The sequence below is a fragment of the Pleurodeles waltl genome, chromosome 5, assembly GCF_031143425.1.
Source record: "Pleurodeles waltl isolate 20211129_DDA chromosome 5, aPleWal1.hap1.20221129, whole genome shotgun sequence".
Classification (NCBI taxonomy): Eukaryota; Metazoa; Chordata; class Amphibia; order Caudata; family Salamandridae; genus Pleurodeles; species Pleurodeles waltl.
The window spans coordinates 1,021,002,387-1,021,023,709 of NC_090444.1; positions in this window are offsets into that span (position 1 = coordinate 1,021,002,387).

Below are 21,323 nucleotides of genomic sequence, written 5' to 3' on the forward strand. Positions count from 1 at the left end.
CAATAGCACCTATGATGTTGGGGATATGTCCCAGGGCATAGAAGTCACCTTTCACTGTGGGCAAATCCTCCACCTGAGGGAAAACGTGTAGCTGCACATGTGTTTCAGCAGGGCAGACAACACTCTGGACAACACATTTGAGAACATAGGCTGGGACATCCCTGATGCAATGGCCACTGTAGTTTGAAAAGACCCACTTGCAGGAAATGGAGTACTGATAGGACCTGCACTAGAGGGGGGATTCCTGTGGGATGGCAGATAGCTGACATCAGGTCTGGCTCCAACTGGGCACACAGTTCATGGATTGTTGCGCGATCAAGTCTGTAGGTGACTATTACGTGTCTCTCTTCCATTGTCGACAGGTCCACCAGCGGTCTGTACACCGGAGGATGCCACCATCTCATCACCTGTGCCAGCGGACGTGCACTATGGATGAGAACAGCGAGCAGAGAGTCAGCCAACACAGAGGTTTTAAAAATTAATTATTGCACACATTGGTCAATCCGCAATGTGCCTGTCACTGTGTGTATGCAAGGCCTAGATAGATGTGACGCATAGAAAAATAATGCAAGGTGGCCCCCTGAAATGGCAGCTGCCTGACCTGTAATGTGGGACAAGGGGATATGAGGTAACTGCGCTGCCGTTTTACACTGTCGCGGTAGGCGGTCGAAGACCGTGGCGCAATCCTGCATTGGTTAACATTGAACCCTATGGGTCCCAGGAGCAATGATGATGTACGCCGGCGGTGACGGTACGCACCGCCGCGGACGTGACCGTCATTTTCTGTCTGTTCACTCACTTGATACCTGACCTTCGACAGGAGAGGACCTACACTGCAAGTGGTGCTGTGACCTCAGTCTGGAAGCGACAATGGCTCATGTGTTTGGGGAAAGGGCCCCTGCCTTTACTTCGGAGGAGTTGGAGAAGTTAGTGGATGGGGTCCTCCCCCAGTACACGCTTTTCTACAGTCCTCCAGACAAACAGGTGAGTACACTGTGAGCATGCTGTATGGGCAATGCCTGTTTGGAGTGGTGTGGATGAAAGATACAGGGGGGGGACTGAGGTCTGCATGAGCGGACAGTGAGTGTATGTGCGTCAGGGCAAGGGTGGGAACATGGGTCAATGACTGTGACGGTCTGGACGGTTAAAGATTTTCCTTTTCCCCTGCACTATTCCTCTAGGTCAGCGCCCACCAGAAGAAGGATATTTGGCGTGTCATTCCCAAAGGACGTCCGGACCCTAGGGGTCCACCACAGGCGGAGCACCCACTGCCAGAAAAGATGGGAGGACATTTGCTGCTGGAGTAAGAAGATGGCGGAGGCCCAGCTGGGGATGACCTCAAAACGTGGGAGGGGTGCCCGTCGCACCATGACCCCCCTGATGTTCCAGATCCTAGCGGTGGCATGTCTTGAGTTGGATGGGCGCTTGAGGGCATCACAGCAGCCACAAGGGGGTGAGTACAGACACATCCATCTGACTCTGCACGCATTACGAGGTGTCTGGGTGGGGGAGGTGGGCTGTGGGTTCCCCTAGGCCAGGGCGAGTTGTGTAGGCAAGTTCCCTTCGTGAGGCAGGCTATGTGGCACCCCAGCCCCACCAGTGGTAAAAGCCAACTACACCTAGTCAGGCTCCTGTGACATCCATGTGTGCAACAACCGGGCATAGGTCTTGTACCCCATGTCCCTGTGATGAATTAGGGAACTTTAAATGCATGGCATAGTGCAGAGGGCTGCTGTGTCTGTAGTGTCCGCCAACTGTAGTGGTATTGCATGCACTGAACATGTATTTCTTCTGTCTCCCCCCCCTTTTTGTGGTCTCCCTGTTCTTGTGTGCATTAGCATTATCAGGCGGAGGAGCAGTGGGGATGTTGCGTGTTGCGTGTGTGTGTCACTCTCTTTTCCCTCCACCCTCCCCTGTGTTGTAGGTGCAGTGCTCACCGTGGTCGTCACCTTTCGTACTCCTGATAGAGGAACGGGAATACCATTGCAGGGAGTATTTGGAGTTCTGGCTCCATGGCATCCTGGTTCCTTGTGGAATGTGTAGAGGTGAGTGTTTTCCCTTCCAAGTCCTGTTTCTGCCGTATTTTTGTTCGCGCTGGTTCTGCCCCAGAAAAGGTGGCAGATTGCCAGGTTGTGATAGGGTGGGCGGTACATTGTCTTCCGCCTGTCTATTGGCGGTGACCGCCGCAGTGTTTCTTTCTACCGCTGTGGCGGTCGGAGTGTTAAAGTGGCTATCTATGTTGGCGGTTTCCGCCATGGTCGTGATTACATTTTTTTACCGCCGGCCTGTTGGCGGTCTTACCACCGCTTTAACAACGACTGCCAGGGTTGTAATGAGGGCCTATAAGTCAATAGATTATGTTAACTCATGTGTGTGCTTTTAATGTCTACCTATGACAATCTACTACACGTTTTGCATTATTTGTAGGTGTTATTAAGCACTGAAATTAACACTTTTTAGTTAAATGTGTTTTGTTCACAAGATGAGGAAATTTGATTCATCAGAACAATACACCATTGTTTTTGATCTGTTTATTGACTAATGAATTATTTTCTCACCTGTATATAGCTGCTTCCCTTGACATTTTCTGATATGCTTTTGTTACTCCCTTCTAAGTATATATTTTCCCTCTTCTGTAAGACTCCATTTTAGTTCATTTTAGTCCTTCTCCAGGAATGTTTCTTGCTTCCTCTAAAATGAATTATTTTTTTCTAAAACTATATTTGAGTATATAAAAGCATTCAACTCTAAAACATTAATGTCTTTCCTGCTATTTATTTTGTCAGACAGATGAAAACTTTTGGTGGATAAAATATGCTTTCAATACCAGAATTAGTTTTTTAAATGAATTACTCTTTGAAGGTAAACAAAGAAATGGTACAAACATAACACTTTCCGATGTTGTAAATGGGACATCAAGCATTCAATACAGATGAGAGTTAGATGTAGACTCCCTGTAAAAATGTACAGATTTCTATTAGTCCAAAATGGTACCAATGACTGTGTTAGTGATAGATTTGCTAAGTAAAACTTAGACAAATATTTTTGGAGGGTTTCTCTTACTACTCCATCTATGCAATGCTGGTGGTTAGACTGTGCTTATGTTGGTGGCTAGTTGAGGTGGTACATGTAGTGCACATCGAGGTGGTGTTGGTGGTTGTGCAGAGGAGTGAGATTAGCAACTGGTGTGTCCCTCCTACTTTAAGGTGCCTCTGAGGAATATCTTGCATGTGTTGTGCATGAAGTTCGAAATTGGCATTTTTTGCCTACTGCCATTGTCATCTTCATGTCCAAAGCATGTTGGTTTGCACTCTCTTCCAAACTTTGACGATGTTCTTGATGCATTATTGACAAGTCCTAGCAACATTCCACAATATTATCTAAGGCATTGGTCTCTCTGTCAATGATCTGAGGAAGTCTTTTAAGGAGTGTAGGTATCTCATTGAGTAGATTCTCCTCCCACACATTATACATCTGTTGATAAACTAATCCTCCCAGGGAGCAGCAATAAACCATGCCAAATTCCTTCCTCCTTTAACCGTCCAATACCGCTAGCAAGTTGTACAGCATGGAGAGGGTTGTGATCTGGGTTGTTATGGAGGTGAGAATGATGAAGGGGGATACCTACTCGTTCGACAATTAGCTGGTAACTGTCAAAGCATGTCATTCTCTAATTCTTTCTCATGAACGTGCAGCATGATCTGTTTTTAATTAGGTTCTTGAGAAGAAGGATGATGTCATCATGTTCCAAAGCTGTCTCCATTCGTAATGGTCACATGCCTCCCTCAAGCAAGTGTGGCCAAGAAAGCTTTGTGCTTATTTCTATATGATCATAAAGGGAAACTGTCAAAGTTCTCAAAATAGTAAGAGGTTTTGGGAAATCACAATTTTCTTTCAAAATGATACACTCACAAGATCTAAAACTTCTATTGCCTCAATATTTCTTGCTCATTTGACTACGATTTGTGAAGTAAATTTGAGCAAACTGGAAATCCTCCTAAAAATATACAAAATCCATAACACAGCATACATGTACCCTAACCCTGATAATATTCTCTCAAGTTACTAAAAAAAAACAGTCTGATCAAGTAATTAAGCTGTTGAGAAACAGCATTCGTTTATAGACTGAGGAAGGCATTAGAACCCCTAGAGCTAGGTATAGTTCAATAATGTGGAGAGAGAGTTCAGGTTTTTAAAGGAGTAACAATAGATATTTGTCTACAAGACAATTGAGTGGAAAATTGGCAGTAACTTATTTGATTTTATTCATGGGAGTTTCTGATATGTGAGTGAGTGCTATATATCCCGGAAGAGGTTTTTAAAAAAAATGAAAATAAGAGGAATCAAGACTATGGTGGTCATTATGAACACAGCAGTAAACACTGCACCGCCAAATAATTAAGCCAATGAGAAACAAGTAGCGGTCCATCCACACAATGGAATTTTTGTAGTCCCGATGATTATGGAGGAGGCCGCCCCCAGGCCAGAGGAAAGGCCCTACCCACCCACCAAATAATGAAACACCTCATCGCCATCAGTTCTGGGGGTGGGAACCACCACCAGGGAAAGCGTGGAGGAAACAATATAAAAGGAAACACTCATTGAGGTGCACAGAACACGCCGACGCAGACAAGGAACTAGAGTTAGAAATAATGAAGTGCTTCTCCTTGCCATATTTCTCCAGGACCGTGACTGACGACGAAGACGAGGACAGTAAGCAACACAGCCTAGTACACATGGGAAGAAAGGGCACAGTTACACCCCCAACGCACTCCCAATCCCTCCCACCATCCCAAAACCATACATACCATAACAAAATGTACTTACCAGACACAAGCCAACAAATACCTCCACCAATGCACACACCTGTGCACAACCCACCCCCAAAGTGAAACGCTGCACAACGTCTCTCAATGCTGGGCACTCAAATTTTATTGTAACTAACAAAAGGAATGTCCAAATAAGGCCATTGGCCAGTCCATGATAAAGTTCCTGAATGGCAAATATAGCCCAAATGTGACCCCACGTGTATAAAGGAAACTCCACTGGTAAAGGGCATCAATGGGGCAGCCAAGCACCTCAGGGAACGGGGAAGGGGTGGTGGAGGTGGAGACTCAGGTCCTGAAGGGGGGGTCTTGGGCTTAGGTTTAGGAGGTGGAGGGGGTTTGAGCTTGCCCTTGGAAGAAGGGGGAGTGGGCCTGGACCACAGGGTGGCAGAGGGACCTGGGGCAACACAGGGCTTCTTCCTCCCTGGGGAAGGGGCACGGGAATGGGAATGGCGGACTCGGGCAGACTTTGACGAGGAAGGAGTGGACTGGGAAAGGGCATGGGAACGTTTAGGACTGCTGGAAGGGGTAGAGGTGGTGGGAGGGGGGACGGAAAGACCAGGGACACTGGCTGCCTTCAAAGAGGAGGCCAGAGCCTGAAAAGATCTCTGTAGGCCAGACATGGCACCGTGAATGCCTTGCAGGTATGCATTGCATTGCTGCATCTGGGGTGCTAGCCCTTTGATGGCATTCATGATGGTTGCCTGCCCACCAGAGATGGTTTTCAGGAGGTCAATAGCCTCCTCGGTGAGGGCAGTAGGACTGACTGGGAAAGGGGATGAGGTGCTTGGGGCGAAAAGGCGACACCCACCTTCCTGGGTGAGCGGGCACGGGCAACACAGTGGGGAGCAACTGGGAGGTGATGGTAAGGGAGGTGGTGGAAGATGGCAAAGAATGGGTGGGTCCAGTAGGGTATGCCACCACCAGGGAGGTGCCATCGGAGGTGGTATCAGAGCCGCTACCTCCAGTGGTAGTTGCCTCCCCCGTGGAACTCCCCTCGCCCTCCAACCCACTGTTCCCCTTGACGTCGGTCGACTCTGCCTCCTTGGAACCGTGGGCTGATGCATCCCCACTCACCGGTGCCTCAGCTCAGCCCCCTTGCCAGATGATGCTAATGTACACAGGGACACAAGAGCACAGGGGTGGGGAACCAAAACAAGAAAAGAGTATGTCAAATCCCTGAAATAGGTACATTTTGGGACACAGACACTCCCACCCAGATCAGGCACGAACCCTTAGCAGACACAACATACATTATGAATGTGCCCCTGACTAGTAGGCATGACCCTGGAATACACCACATTACCTTCCTGAAAGACGATTCTGATAGACTGTGTGAAGTGAACCTGTGAGAGACTATGCCAAGCCAATACATCCACAAGTTCATAAGGCCACAATGAATACCAGATGACAAAAAGGGGACCCCTCATTGGCCTACAGACCCTGCCAAAACTAGCTATGACACTATCCCAAGGACATGGAGGGGGGACAGGACTGCAGGGACACACCTGTCTAAGTGCCTGGCACTACAAGGCATGCATCCCACAGCACCCAACTACACCCATCATAGTGTTATCACAACAGTGTTGGTACTTACCCCTTTGTGGCTGCTGTGCTGCCTGCAAGAGCCCATCCCAAATCCAGATATGCCACCGCCAGAATCCGGGCCATTAGGGGGTCAGGGTCCCACAGGCACCCCTTCCTCTTTGGGAAGCCTTCCTCAGCTGGGCCTCTCTGGTTTTCCTGGCCCAGTGCCTCAGGTCCTCCCACCACTTCCTGCAGTGGGTTCTCTGCCAGTTGTAGATCCCCAGGGTCAGCACTTCCTTGGCAATGGCTTGCCACAGGCCTCTCTTTTGCTGGGCGCTGAACTGCATGGGACACACAGAGTAAATAAACAGTGTGGGTGCCCCATACACAAATGCCATGCCCGTTCATACTGACATGGCCCACGGAGACTTACAAATGAAGAAATTACAAGCAGAAAGTGCCAGACAGCCGCCCGCTGGGCAGTCACACAGCAAACACAAACACATACAGGCATCTGCCACAATCACACACATCTAAGGATGACAGATAGCAAATCACTTGCTCCTCTGGTCGCCCATACGACTTTGCATACAGGGGTGGGACCCCGTCCACCAGCTTCTCAAGCTCCTCCGCGGTGAAGGCCAGGTCCGTTCCCCTGTCACTCGCGCCATCTCAGGGACTAGAGTCAGGACACAGCAGCACACGCAGTGGAGTTCTACCTTTCACGTGATGCAGGAGCCAAGTGTCAAGGGTCTATCAAAATGGTGGTAGATACTGCAGCGGTGTGCACCTCACCGCCAGCGGCAATCATGATTGGCCATGTAATCCAATGATGAGATGCAGAGCAGTGAACACCGCCTACCGCCATGATGACTAACGCCAGCGGAATGAAGTCACTTCCACACTACCATACCTGGATGGCAGGAGGCTGCCATTTTGCTTTCTCCACGTCTCCATAGGCTATCCTGGGGCCTCATCTATGGCCCCATTCTCTCTCCTCTTCGTCGATTACTGACATGATTCTTTGATCCCCACATGTACTCATGGTAGGAAGTGTGTCTACAATGTGATGCCATTATGACAGAGAAACCTCAGCACACATTAGCCTGACGGTGTATCTCATTCTTTCTGTTTGTGTGCATTACCTATGTCTAACATTTTAGAAAAGTATAGTGACATCATGTGATGCAAGTGTATGTCGAAACTCAAAATGTGTTCTTTCATCACAGATAGGTACAGACCCATGTGGCGAGCGAGGGCCCCATCTGTTTACAGACCCCTGGTAGATCTGGCCACTATGGAGAAACGTCATATCATCATTACCTACCAACTTAATCAAGCTACAATTCTTGACCTCTGTGCAGTAATGGATCCTGTTCTGAAGCCGGCCAATCGGAATCAGAATGCCATAACTACAACTGTGCAAGTGCTATCTGTGCTCTATTGTTTGGCCACAGGATCATTTCAGGTGACAGTGGGCATGGCTGCAGGAGTATCACAGCCAGTGTTCAGCCACATCCTTTCCAATTTCCTGGATGCATTCGTTCAACACTTGCAAACTTATGTTTAGTTCCACAAAGGGCTGAGCTCACTGCCATCAAATCTGGATTCTATGCCTTTGCTAATATCCCCCATGTGATTGGTGCCATTGATGGAACCCACATAGCCCTCATACACCCAAGAGTGAATGAACAGGTTTATAGGAATCATAAGAACTATCACTCCAGGAATGTCCTATTGGTGTGTACTGCTGATCAATACTTTTCACGTCAATGCAAGGTTCCCAGGATCAGTCCATGACTCATTTGTCCTGAGAAACAGCAGTGTGCCACACATGATGGGACAACTGCAGGGAGACAGAGCTTGGCTCATAGGTGAGTGTGTATGACACTGGATCAGTTATATAGCTGACAGGCAGGCTGTATGCAAGTAAAATGTGTGTGTTCAAGTCCTCTTTCACCCACTTTTGCACGTGATTCTGGCTACCCTAACATGCAATGGCTCCTGACACCTGTGAGGAATCCCAGGACAGATGCAGAGAGGAATTATAATGAGGCCCATGGTCGTACTAGGAGGGTGATAGAGCATGCTATAGGACTCCTGAAAGCAAGATTGTGTTGCCTCATCTCTCTGGAGGATCCCTGGGCTATGTCTCTGATAAGGTGTGTAAGATAGTGGTGGCCTGCTGCATGCTGCACAACTTGGCTGTGAGGAAAGTTATCCTACTTCTGGAAGAGGAGAGTGCTGTTCAACCAGCCCTGCAACCTCAGAGGAGGGATGAGAATGATGGTGAGGAAGATGAGGGGGAGGATATCAACTCCAGGACCCAGCTAATCAGCCTATACTTCCAGTGACTCTCAGGTACTGTTCAATGATGTTGATGTCTTTACTGCATTGTTTCAGTCTGACTCATGTAATAAGTACTGTGGTGTCGTTTGTCAGTGGCAATGCAAAATCATGACTGAAGTGGCAGACGCCAGGGAATGCAATTTGATGTACATTGTGACATACTTTAGACACTACAGTGTGTTGGATCCCCTCCTGCAGTAAAAGTGGGATTATGACGGTAACTGACTATTCATTCCCATTCACAATTGATCTCTCATATTGATTAAGGACATATATTTTGAGTGCACAAATGTATTTATTCAATATTAATATATACATGAGTTTTGGGACGGTGAAAGGGAGTGGGCACATGGTGAACAACATACTCAGGTACATATGCTCAGCTGTTGTTTGCACGGGGTTATAGTCTATGGGGCCATTGGAAGATGGTGAGATGGCAGTGGCATGTCAGCAAGGTAGCTCAGTGGCACACAAGGGACAGTTCAGGGCAGGGTCACTTCCTAGCGCTGGGCTTTGTCTTGGCTGGTGTTCCTATGGCATATCTGGGTCTGAGGGTACGTTTGCGAAGGTGCAGCTGGGATGCATGGGTAGGACTGCTGATGTCCTGTGAGTTCTCTAGCAGTGCCACCAGTCCAGTGGATGCTGCAGATGTAGATGGCAGAACAGTGTCCTGGCTAGTGGTAGGGGCCTGCAGGTGGGTGGAGGACTCAACCTGGATGTTTATCTGGTGCTGCAGCACCTCTGCAATGTAGGCCATGGTGGCATTGAGCTGTTTCCATTGCTCCATGGCCTCCTAGTGGTGTGATATTTTCAGCCTCTGATTCTGCTCCAAGGTGGCCAGGATCTGGCCCATCCTGCCTGGGAATAGTGGTATGCTCACAGAACCTCAGATGTCACCTCCTGGGCTGCTGCATCCATCCTTTGGCCACCCGCCTGGGCCACTGATGCACTCCCACTGACCCTAGCCCCCTGTGCCTGTGTACCCTGCACAGGTCAGGCAGTCCCACTTGCAGTTGGTCCTTCATCATCCTGCCTGTTGGTGGGTGGAGACTCTGCCCTATGTACATGTGGGCAGCCAGTCCGTGGCCTAGTGACACTGGTGTGGGGTCGTTTGGCCAGAGCTGATGATGGTGGCTGAGTGGTAGAGGTGCCAGTGGTGTCCTGGGTGGGGCTTCTGGAAGGTCCAGGGGTCCTGGGGTGTGGGATGGGCCAGGGATATCCTCTGGGTCCAGACATCCGTCTGCACTCTCCTGAGTGGGGCCTCCATCTTCAGGTGGAGGACTGGCACTACATGACGTGTCCATCTGGGTGGCATGGGTGGTGGTGCCTGTGTTTGAGAGAATAGAGATGTGGGTGTCCTGTACATATTTGTCAATTGCAGCACTGGTCAGCACTAATTGATGCTTACATTCCCATGTAGTGTCATGCAAAGTCCCTTCATGTACATTTAGGTGCATTTTTTGTGGGGGATGGAGGTGCATTGTTGGTGCTGGTGCTGTAGTGCCACTGGGATTCCATGCAGGGGTAGGTGACTGTGCACAGGGGACTGGATGGTGATTTGTTTGGGAGATTGTGGCCATGCAGGGGACTTGGATGTGGGTGTGTGGGTGTTGTGGACTGGGTAGGTGATGGAGTCCTGGTGGTAGTGCGTGATGGGATGATACATGCATTACAGGTGTGGTAACTGTTAAGGTATTGTAGTGACTTACCCGAGTCCAGTCCTCCAGTGAGTCAGGTGAGGCCCTCCGGGTGCATGATACCCAGGATCTTCCCTTCCCAGTCTCTGTATTCAGGGGAAGGAGGTGGGGGACCACCACCAGTCTTCTGTACGGAGATGTTGTGCCTGGATGCCATGGACCGAACCTTCCCGTGCAGGTTGTTCCACCTCTTCCTGATGTCCTTCCTTGTGCGTGGATGGTTTCCCACTGCAATGACTCTGTTGACAATCGTCTGCCATAGCTCCATCTTTCTGGCCACTTGTGTCTGCTGCACCTGTGCCCTGAATAGGTGTGGCTCGACCCTGAGTATTTCGTCCACCATGGTTCTAACTCTCTGTCAGTGAAGCAGGGGTGCTTAGGGGGAGCCATGGTGTGTGTTGTGGGTGCTGTGTTGTAGGTGAGGGTGAGGGTGCTGTTGTGTAGTTAGGTGTGTGGCTTGTGATGGTGTTTGAACAATGTATGAGTTTTGGTGTTTTTTTGTGTGTGTTACTTGTGTGATGGTTAGTTCAGTGTATGCGTGTTGTGTTGTCAATATCTGTTGTGCTATTGGCGTTGAAAAGGATTGTGGGGTGTGTATGTGTGTGTTTTATAGCGTTGTGGATGTGTGTCAGGTGTGTGGGTTTCAAACTTGCCAATGTGTGCATTTGTTGTTAGTGAGTCCCATTGCTGGCCCTGGCGGTCCATACCGCTAATGGTCGTTTGACATTAACTGTCCGCCAAGCTGATTTGTGAATCATTATTTGGTGGGCAGGGAAGTTGTCTGCATGGCGGTGGTGGGTTGAGGTGTTCTGCCTTTCCGCTGACGCTGGCCCTGGTGGTGGGTGAAGGTTGCAGGATTTTTGGAGGTTTGACTTTTTGGCATCATTATTTGGCGGAGTGCAGTTCACCACCACTGGCGGTCTTTTGTTCACCGACAGCCCGGCAGTCGGCGGTAATGGCCGCCAAGTTCATAATGAGGGCCTATGAGTCAGTCATTTTTTAGAACAAATGAAATGGTGTGCGATGAGATGAATGCAAGCATATGATGATTGGATTGTATGGCTGAGTTCAAACCAGCAAACAGCGATATTTCTTAGATGGGTAAATAAGGTGATGAAAGAGTTAGGTGTGGACATGACAAAGTGTGGGGCACACTCTACAAGGGGTGCCATGGCAAGCAATGAGTTTTTGGTTGGTGGAAGTTTCAATGACGTAATGATGCTTGTGGACTGGTCGAATGCAAGTGTGTTTGCTTTGTAGTTGGGGGAACTGGAGCATGTGAAATAAATTCAGCCTTATGATGCTTTAAAAATGCCTAATGATCTATTCTTTCCCTAAAAAATATGTACATGGTAATTGGGCTAATCGTGTTACTAGCATGACATGACTCAAAGATTTCGGCTGCTCCTCAGGGGGTTTAGTTATTTGGAAAATATCAGCTTTGGACTGCAAAATTAATCAAACGCCCATTGACTGAAGTGACGTTTTAAGTTTATCAATAATAAACCTAAAGGATTTGCCCCTAAGGCTATGTAGTATCTGTTGCCTGGGGAACGTGCAGTCAATCACATTTTGCCTTTTGAAATCATGTCTGGACAGTAACCTTGCTAATAATAGTTAATAAAACAATAGCAGGTGATTTAAATACGAAATTTGAGCCCCTGGTGGAGGTCAATGTGATAACGGAATAAGACGGTAATAACCTTGAGACCCCCTCTCAACCTCCCACCGATTAAGGCTAGGGCAGAAACAGTGATTCAACTAGTTGCTCTCTCACTCTCACAGACACGGCCTTTGACCACGTAATGTCTGGACAAAATCGGACAGGCAGGCTGCTCACACAAACAAGAGACCATGGGCCTCAATTCACCAAAATGCAAGGGGTAGCGGAAGTAACATCAAAAGCTTTTAACCTTTACTTTGATTCGTACACACACAGGCTTACACATACACACACATTCACACACACTCACATAAACACAGTCTCACCCACAAGCACGCATACACAATACATTTAAAAGCATTTTTACTTACCTTAGCTGCCAGATAGTGTCATATTCCAACTAATTGTACTCCATTAGTATTGCACTTATAGTGAATAATATTATTCACTATTTGATTCATAATTTTTTTTACAAAAAAACAGGAAAGTGGAGCCTTAACTGATGTCCATTATGACGGCCCCCATGTTCTATAAATATTAGGAGCAGCTAGCGCCACCAGAGCATCACTTTTAGTGACGCTCAGGTAGCGCTCTGCACTGCACCTTATTTACAAGGTGGCGTTAAGCCACTTTTTGTGCCTTAATGCCACCTTGTAGATATGGCCCCTTCACAGGCAGCACTTAGCATGGAAGGGGTGTGCAATGGGTGTTGCTGTGGGTGCCCCACAGCAACATCCATTGCATTTTGATGCTGCCCCAGATTTATGAGTTTTTGTAAACCTGAGGCAGCAAAAAAATCTAACACCACCTCAGGGGTGGCACTAGAGTGGCACAACGAAGAGAAATGCTTAAATTTCTCCTCGTTTTTTGCTCTTTCTACATGTGCTGCATTTTGCAGCACACATAGAAGGAGCTAATCGCCATTGAAGATTGTTTTGGTGGGGGATGGTGTCCCTTCCTGAACAAAAACAATTGCACCCTCAACGCACTATGGTGCAAGGGTGGTTGAGTTGGCGCATGGCAGAAACTTTTGCGCCAGCAGAGGGGGAAAACACAGGGGAGTGTTGTATTATTGTAAATGTGCGGCTAGACAACGACTCATCGACCCGACTGCGTGGATTGAAACTGACACATCGAGTCTTTGGCACCAACGCTTGCTCTATCCAAAGTTCTTTCTCAGTGGGCCCTGCATGGGTCCTGTAGCCTTCATCGTCATCGGACTGACCTTTGGATTTACCCCGGTCTAGCATGACCTAAAATAATCTTTAAGGGCTAGTGACTTCAAAGCACTATTTTTGGTTTATTCTTTAAAAATTCATAACTCCGCTTCTACTTTTTGGATTTTTATTGTTTTGGTCTTGATTTACTCAGAAATTACTCTCTATTTTTCTAAACCTATGTGGAGTTGTTTTGAGGTGTTTTTATTGTGTTACTGTGTGTGTGTGTGTGTTGCACAAATACTTTACACATTGTCTCTTCAGATAAGACTGCCTGCTCTGTGCCAAGTTACCAGAGGGTGAACACAGGTTATCTCCAAGTGTATATTCAGCTTACCCTGACTAAAAGTGATGGCTCCTGCTTTCACAGGGCGCATACGCAAACAAGCAGAAGCCCCAGATCTAACAATAAAAAAGTACATCTCTTTCTCTCCTACCTATTATCTCCTCAATTGTGCTCTCAAATTCTGGAGTTGTACAATTGACAGCAGCAGGAACGTAGAATATTTGGGTGTAAATATTGCCGACACAATGTCATGGGTCCTAAAGCACAACTCATCTGTTTTGAGGATATTTGATCAACTACTTCCAGATTGGTTTTGCCAACTACCATGCCAGAGCACTTGAAACAGCTCTACTTGGTGCAGAACTTTGGGGCTTTAGCAATATAATGAGCTAAACCAGGACAGAAAACAGTTGCTCAAATATCTGGTAAAAATGCGCCTTTTATTCCTCTATATTTAGATAAAATATGGTATCCATGTGGCCCAACATTGACCTCTTACATACCGGTGCAAAGTGTGATTTTCAGAGGAGCTGGCGCCATATCAAAGAAGCCTCTAGGACATAACGAACCTAGATCATGCATCCATGATCCCATGGATGAATACTGTGAGATCCTGGTTGTTGAAATTGGGGCTAAGTGATCTACGGGACAATCCAACTTTGATTACGAGACCTATTAGGGAACATGGTAAAGCAAAATATTGGGAGCATGTGATGGAGCAGAGATGTTCTGATCAAGGACAAGGCAGTATCACAGAGCAGGTTCTTGTGATTAAGAATACAATGAAGTTAGAGGATTGTTTAGAAGGTATTTCACCATCAGCTGCCAATGGACTGTGTTTAAAATTCAGATATGGAATTTTAGCTGTGCAAAGTTCTAAGTGTAAATGGTCGACTTGTACCCCTTGTACTTTAGCCAGTGTTTGTCCTGTACGTTTACTTGCGAATGAAACAGAAGCACATTTGTTTTTCTTCTTTCACGGTTACCGTTAGCCTCTATTTGTCGAATGTTAGGTTTAATTCATTATGCTGATGCTTTGCGAATGCTTAGATCTGACACAAGTGGGCCCATTATGTCTAGTGTTTTTGGAATTCTTCTTTCATCATGGTGCCCGAGGAATAAAAAATGTGACGACTAGTACAGATATTATGCACTTTACCCTAGGGTTTGTTTTTTTAAATATTTGAATACGCTGATTTAATACTTCAATTTAATAGATTATATACGGAAATGTTTTGTATTTTTGATATTTATGTTTAATGTGGAAATTCCCCCAAAATAATCTTATATTAAAAAACACATGGTGAAACCCTGTTTCCCCAATAAGGCAGGCAGTCATTTATTCTTTTCTTTTGGTTATTCCATAAGATGCATTGACTTAAATCTCTTTCTGTCGTTTGTTATTTCATTGAAAGAGAGCTCACGCTGCGACTAACTATTGAATTATGCAAATCTACGATTTTCAAGTAATAAGTATAATTATTAGTGGTAAGTCATTGAGCAAAGAATTCGTTATTTTTTATCTTTTTGGTTTAACATAGATTTACAAACAAAACATAAGGATCTTTGTTAAATAAGAAAATCAGTCAGAAATAGCAAAAAGTTAGCAATTCTAGCAACTCTTATATTCTTGGTTCGGTGCAATTTATTTGATTGAATAGCAATCTAATTGATCCACTCTCTTATAATTGTCATGAGAAAGCCTTGATGACAATATGCAAATAACACAATTTGATATAGGGATAATCGTTTTAATAGGCTCTACTCTTTCTCACCAAGGCAGATATTTCAGAAAAAAGCTCTATATAAATATGAAGATTACTATTGTGCTTTCATTATATATATTTTTTTCACCCAAATCATCATTAAACCAAATACTCAAGTATTTACTGTATACTGATTGCTAGTAAAGGCCAGTGTTGCTAATCATCTCATAAAGACACAGGATATTGGGAAGGGCAGGTGTAGAAAATAAGGTTACTGGTTGGGGGAGGTGAAAATTCACTCAAGCTGCAACCACAATCCCTGTCATGGTGGAGTCACAGGCAAATCCCAAATCAACCAGTGCTCTTTCTAGCTCGACGTGAAAGTAATCAGACCTAACTTAGAGACAATGATTAAAGTATTCTTCAGCAGATTCATGTTTCTGCATTTTAAAAAACTGTGGGTCAGATGTAGCAAAGAAACATTTTGCGACTTGCAAATAGCGAGTCATAGTGACTCGCAATTTTCAACTCGCAAAATGTTATGCAGAAAGGTGTCTCAGACACCTTCTGCGACTCGCTGTGGGGTCGCAAAGACCCATCTCATGATTATTCATGAGGTGGGTCACAGTTTGCGACCCCATAGCGAGTCTAGGCACTCACGGGGATGGTGGCCTGCTAGAGACATCAGACCACCATGTCCGTGACTGCTTTTAAATAAAGCAGCTTTTTTTTTCTCTTTGCAGCCCGTTTTCCTTAAAGGAAAACCAGCTGCAAAAAGAAAAAATACCGAAACCTTTTTGTTTCGGTTTTTTCAGAGTAGGCAGTGGTGCATGCTGCTCTGAAAAAATATTTTTGTGAGCATTCACAAAGGGGAAGGGGTCCCATGGGGACACCTTCCCTTTTGCGAATGAGTTACCATCCACTTCAAGTGAATGGTAACTGCGAGTTGGTTTGCGACCGCTTTCGCGGTCACAAAGCAACTCTACATCGTGATGCGGTCGCAAATAGGAAGACACCCCTTCCTATTTGCGAGTCGGAATCACATTTTGGGAGTCGTTACCGACTCGCAAAATGTGATTCTGCATCGCGTTCAGCCTTTTGCGCCTCGCAAACTGCGTTTTTAGCAGTTTGCGAGGCGCAAAAGGATTCCTACAAATGGCCCCAAGTGTTAAAATTCTAGATGTTACATTATATGTGCAGAATAAGTCCTTTAATACAACTCCTAATGTGTTCCAGAAAACATTCAGATTATTTTATTGTCCTCATGCAAAAAGGCCATGTTTGATTTTGAAAACATAATTCTAGAGGGTTCATATATTCCTAGTCAATGTTTAACTTTTCATTAATAGGTTCATTGAGAGATTGTATTAATCATTCTAGATTCCTTCCCAGGAAACCAGACGTCTTGAGGCCTAGTTATTTAGTCCATGCTTAAGTTATCCATGGTTACAGTATGACAATGCTTAGAATCACAGGTGGTCGTTACAACCCTGGGAATTATGACCCTGGTGGAAACCGCCAACAAAGACAGCCACTTTAACACCCCCCCCCGCCACGGCGGTACAGACAAGCAGCGCGGCGGTCACCGCCAACAGACAGGCGGAAGACAAAGCAACGCCCATAGTATCACAACCCGCCAATCCACCACCTTTTCCGGGGCGGATTCACCGTGGTTAAAAGCTTTTGCAATGGGAAAACGCTCACCTGAACACATCCCACGAGGAACGAGGACTCCATGGACCCGGAACTCCAAATGCTCCCTGCCCTTGTGTTTCTGCTCCTCTACGACCAACAGCTACATAGGCGCCGAAGACAACGGTGAGTACTGCACCTACGACACGGGGGGGAAGCAAATGTTAGGGGGACACCCACCAAACACCCCCACTCCCACCCTCGCATATTACAACATACACACCAATGCATTCACAAAAATCACAGTAACAACCCACAATCCCCCCGGAAGAATGAAAAGACAAAGCGAAATTTGGTCAAACATTGTAATGTGGCAATATACATGTCATACAAAAATATTCAGATATATATATGAAAATCAGTCATAATTATATACAATACGAGAAGTAGTGCAGATATGTACATAACAATGTCCGTGCACCAAAAGTCCAAAAATGCATGGGCAAGGCCCACAAAGGATACCTGACCACAATCGGAGAGAACACTGCCGGGGCATCAGACAGAAATACTACAGGCACCTCAGGGGGAAGGGAAGGGGGGGCACCTCAGCCGGATGACTGCAAAGCCAGATCCACGACGGGGCTCCATGCCCATTGATGTATCCTGGGGAGTGCAAAGCCACAGTCTCTCAAGTCTCTACAGTGGGTGGGTTGCCCACTGTGCCATCCTGGGGAGTGCAAAGCCACAGTCTCTCAAGTCTCTACAGTGGGTGGCTTGCCCACTGTGCCATCCTGGGGAGTGCAAAGCCACAGTCTCTCAAGTCTCTACAGTGGGTGGGTTGCCCACTGACATATCCTGGGGAGTGCAAAGCCACAGTCTCTCAAGTGTCTACAGTGGGTGGCTTGCCCACTGTGCCATCCTGGGGAGTGCAACGCCACAGTCTCTCAAGTCTGTACAGTGGGTGGCTTGCCCACTGTGCCATCCTGAAAAGTGCAAAGCCACAGTCTCTCAAGTAGATGCAGGTCTCCACTGGTACTGGGGGGGACTGGTGCCCAGACTGGATGAGTCTCCCCGTGAAAGTTCCTGTCCTGTCACTGTCCCAGCTGCACATGGGATAAGGATGCCTGATGTGCCGGTCCATTCATTCCTACCCGGTGCTTGCCCTGTTCAGCGGTGTTTTGCCATGGCGGTCTTTGCCCTGTTCAGCGGTGCTTTGCCATGGCACTCTTTGCCATGTTCAGCGGTGCTTTGCCATGGCGGTCTTTGCCCTGTTCAGCGGTGCTTTGCCATGGCGGTCTTTGCCCTGTTCAGCGTTGCTTTGCTTTGCCATGGCGGTCTTTGCCCTGTTCAGCGGTGCTTTGACATGGCGGTTCTGGACTGTTCAGCGGTGCTTTGCCATGGCGGTCTTTACCCTGGCCAGCGGTGCTTTGACATGGCGGTTCTGGACTGTTCAGCGGTGCTTTGCCATGGCGGTCTTTGCCCTGTTCAGCGGTGCTTTGCCATGGCGGTCTTTGCCCTGTTCAGCGGTGCTTTGACATGGCGGTTCTGGACTGTTCAGCTGTGCTTTGCCATGGCATTCTTTGCCCTGTTCAGCGGTGCTTTGACATGGCGGTTCTGGACTGTTCAGCGGTGCTTTGCCATGGCGGTCTTTGCCCTGTTCAGCGGTGCTTTGACATGGCAGTTCTGATACGGACATTGGTGTGTGGCATGACGTTCCCTACACTGGGCACTGGTGTGTGGCATGACGTTCTCTACACTGGACATTGGTGTGTGGCATGACGTTCTCTACACTGGGCATTGGTGTGTGGCATGACGTTCCATCATTGCCCAGCAGGGCTGTGGCAGCCGGGGCCCTCCAGGGCACTGACTCCGGTGGTGGCGGTGGTCTCCTGACCAGTAACGATACTTGGGCCCTCCTGGGCTGTGAATCCGGCGGTTGTGTCCTGACCAGTGACGATACTTGGGCCCTCCTGGGCTGTGAATCTAGCGGTGGTCTCTAGACCAGTGACGATACTTGGGCCCTCCTGGGCTGTGACTCCGGCGGTGGTCTCCTGACCAGTGACGATACTTGGGCCCTCCTGGGCTGTGACTCTGGCGGTGGTCTCCTGACCAGTGACGATACTTGGGCCCTCCTGGTCTGTGACTCCGGCGGTGGTCTCTGGACCAGTGACGATACTTGGGCCCTCCTGGGCTGTGACTCCGGCGGTGGTCTCCTGACCAGTGATGATACTGCTGCCCTCCAGGGCTGTAAATCCGGCAGTGGTCTCTGGACCAGTGACTATACTTGGGCCCTCCTGGGCAGTGACTCCGGCGGTGGTCTCCTGACCAGTGACGATACTGCTGCCCTCCAGGGCTGTGACTCCCGCGGTGGTCTCTGGACCAGTGACGATACTTGGGCCCTCCTGGGCTGTGACTCCGGCGGTGGTCTCCTGACCAGTGACAATACTTGGGCCCTCCTGGGCAATGACTCCGGCGGTGGTCTCTGGACCAGTGACGACGGTGCTGGCAGTTGTGTCTCGACCGCCAGAAATGATGGCGCACTTCTCCGCGGTGACACTCACAACAGGCTGGGCAGACTTCCTCTGGCCCTTCCCCACCTTTGGTGGAGTCACAGCTGACTCTCCAATCCCCTTGGAACCCATGTGAGTTGCTTTCCCACCATGAGTCTTCACACGGTTCCGTCGTCCACTCTCCAATTTTAGAGCCTTTACAGGAGGTAGGCTGCCAGTGCCTTGGCTCCGGGGCATACTGCCTGCCCTGGTGGCCGGTGCACTCCACAAGCCTTGAACACGCACCACTGGTATTGGAGGCTTTTTGGCTGAGGCACTACGACGGGACTGATGAATTGGAGGGGGGTAAAAAGGTCAACTTTACAGAGGGACAGTTTCTGACGAACACTGGGATGGGTAGCTGGAGGGGGTCTGGGAGTGGAGGAAGAGGAGGTGGTTGTCGGAGGTGTCACTTTAGCTGTTTTGGGTGCAGGTGCAGGTGCAGGTACTGGAGGCTGTTGTGAGGTGGATGGATGTTGGGTGAGTGATTGCCGGCGTTTGTGTACTTTGGGAGGGGGCGTCACAGACACACTGGGAGAGGACACAGGGGACGTGTAAATGGGAGTGGAGGTGGTGAGTGCAGGTGAGCGGCTTGTGGTTGCTGGGTCTCCTTGTGCGATTCATGGTGCCTGTAGATGTGGTGCATGCAGGTGTGTGTGTAGATGACACTGGGAGGGAGGAGGGAGAAGAGGAGGAGGGGGACACAGTGGAGGCAGTGGATGTTGCTGTGTCTGTACGTGGGTGAGGCTTGCATGAGTGCCTGTGGTGTGTGTGGTGCCTATGTTTGCTTGAGCTACTTGTGTGTGCTGACTTGTGTGCATGCTGGTCTGTAGGTGTGCTTTGGATGGGCTGGGGTACAGGAGATTGGGTCTGGGTTGAGGAAGTTGGAGGGGGGAGGCTAGACACAGGGACAATGGCTGCCATCAGTGCTGAGGCCAGAGATTGCAGGGTTCGCTGAAGGACAGCCTGACCAGAATGAATGCCCTCCAGGAATGCATTATCGTGTTTCAACTCTTGTTCTACACCCTGGATGGCATTCACAATGGTAGACTGCCCAACAGTGAGTGACCTGAGGAGGTCAATGGCCTCCTCACTGAGGGCAGCAGGGGTGACTGGGGCAGGGCCAGAGGTGCATGGGGCGAAGGTGATGCCCACCCTCCTGGGTGAGCGGGCACGGGCGAACGCTGAGGGGCTGCTGGGAGGGCGGGGCTGGTAGGGGAGGTGGTGGCTTTACCTGTAGAGGTGGGGGGCACAGATGGTGCTGCCACCACAAGGGAGCTCCCATCGGCAGGCGAGTCTGTGTCGCTGGTTGGTGATCCGGTGGCCGACGTGAAGCTCCCCTCGCCCTCCGTCCCACTGGTGCATTCAGAGTCCGTGGTGTGGCCCTCCATGGCCATGTGGGATGCAGCTCCCTCGTGCTCCGGTGCCACTGTACCTCCGCCTGATGATGCTGATGTACAAAAGGACAGGGAGAGCAGAAAAAGGGGGGAGACAGAAGAAAGAGAGTTTTAGTGCATGGCATACCGCTACCGTTGGCGGACAAGACAGACTTAGCAGCCCCCTGCATTACGCCGTGCTCCTGGCCTCTGCACATGCAATTTCAGGGATATGGCCTGCATGGCGATGGTGGACATCTGCGCACATGGATGCCACAGGGGCAACTATACCTCGACTTGCCACTCTGCTGAGGTGGGGTAGAGTGCCACATGGCTTACATTACGGAGGGGCCTTGCCTACCGAACTCGCCCTGGCCTAGGGACACCCACAGCCCACCTCCTCCACCCAGACACCTCCACTGCACGCAAAGTCCGCAGAATGAGAGTGTACTCACCCCCTTGTGTCTGCTGTGATGCCCTCAAGCGCCCATCCAA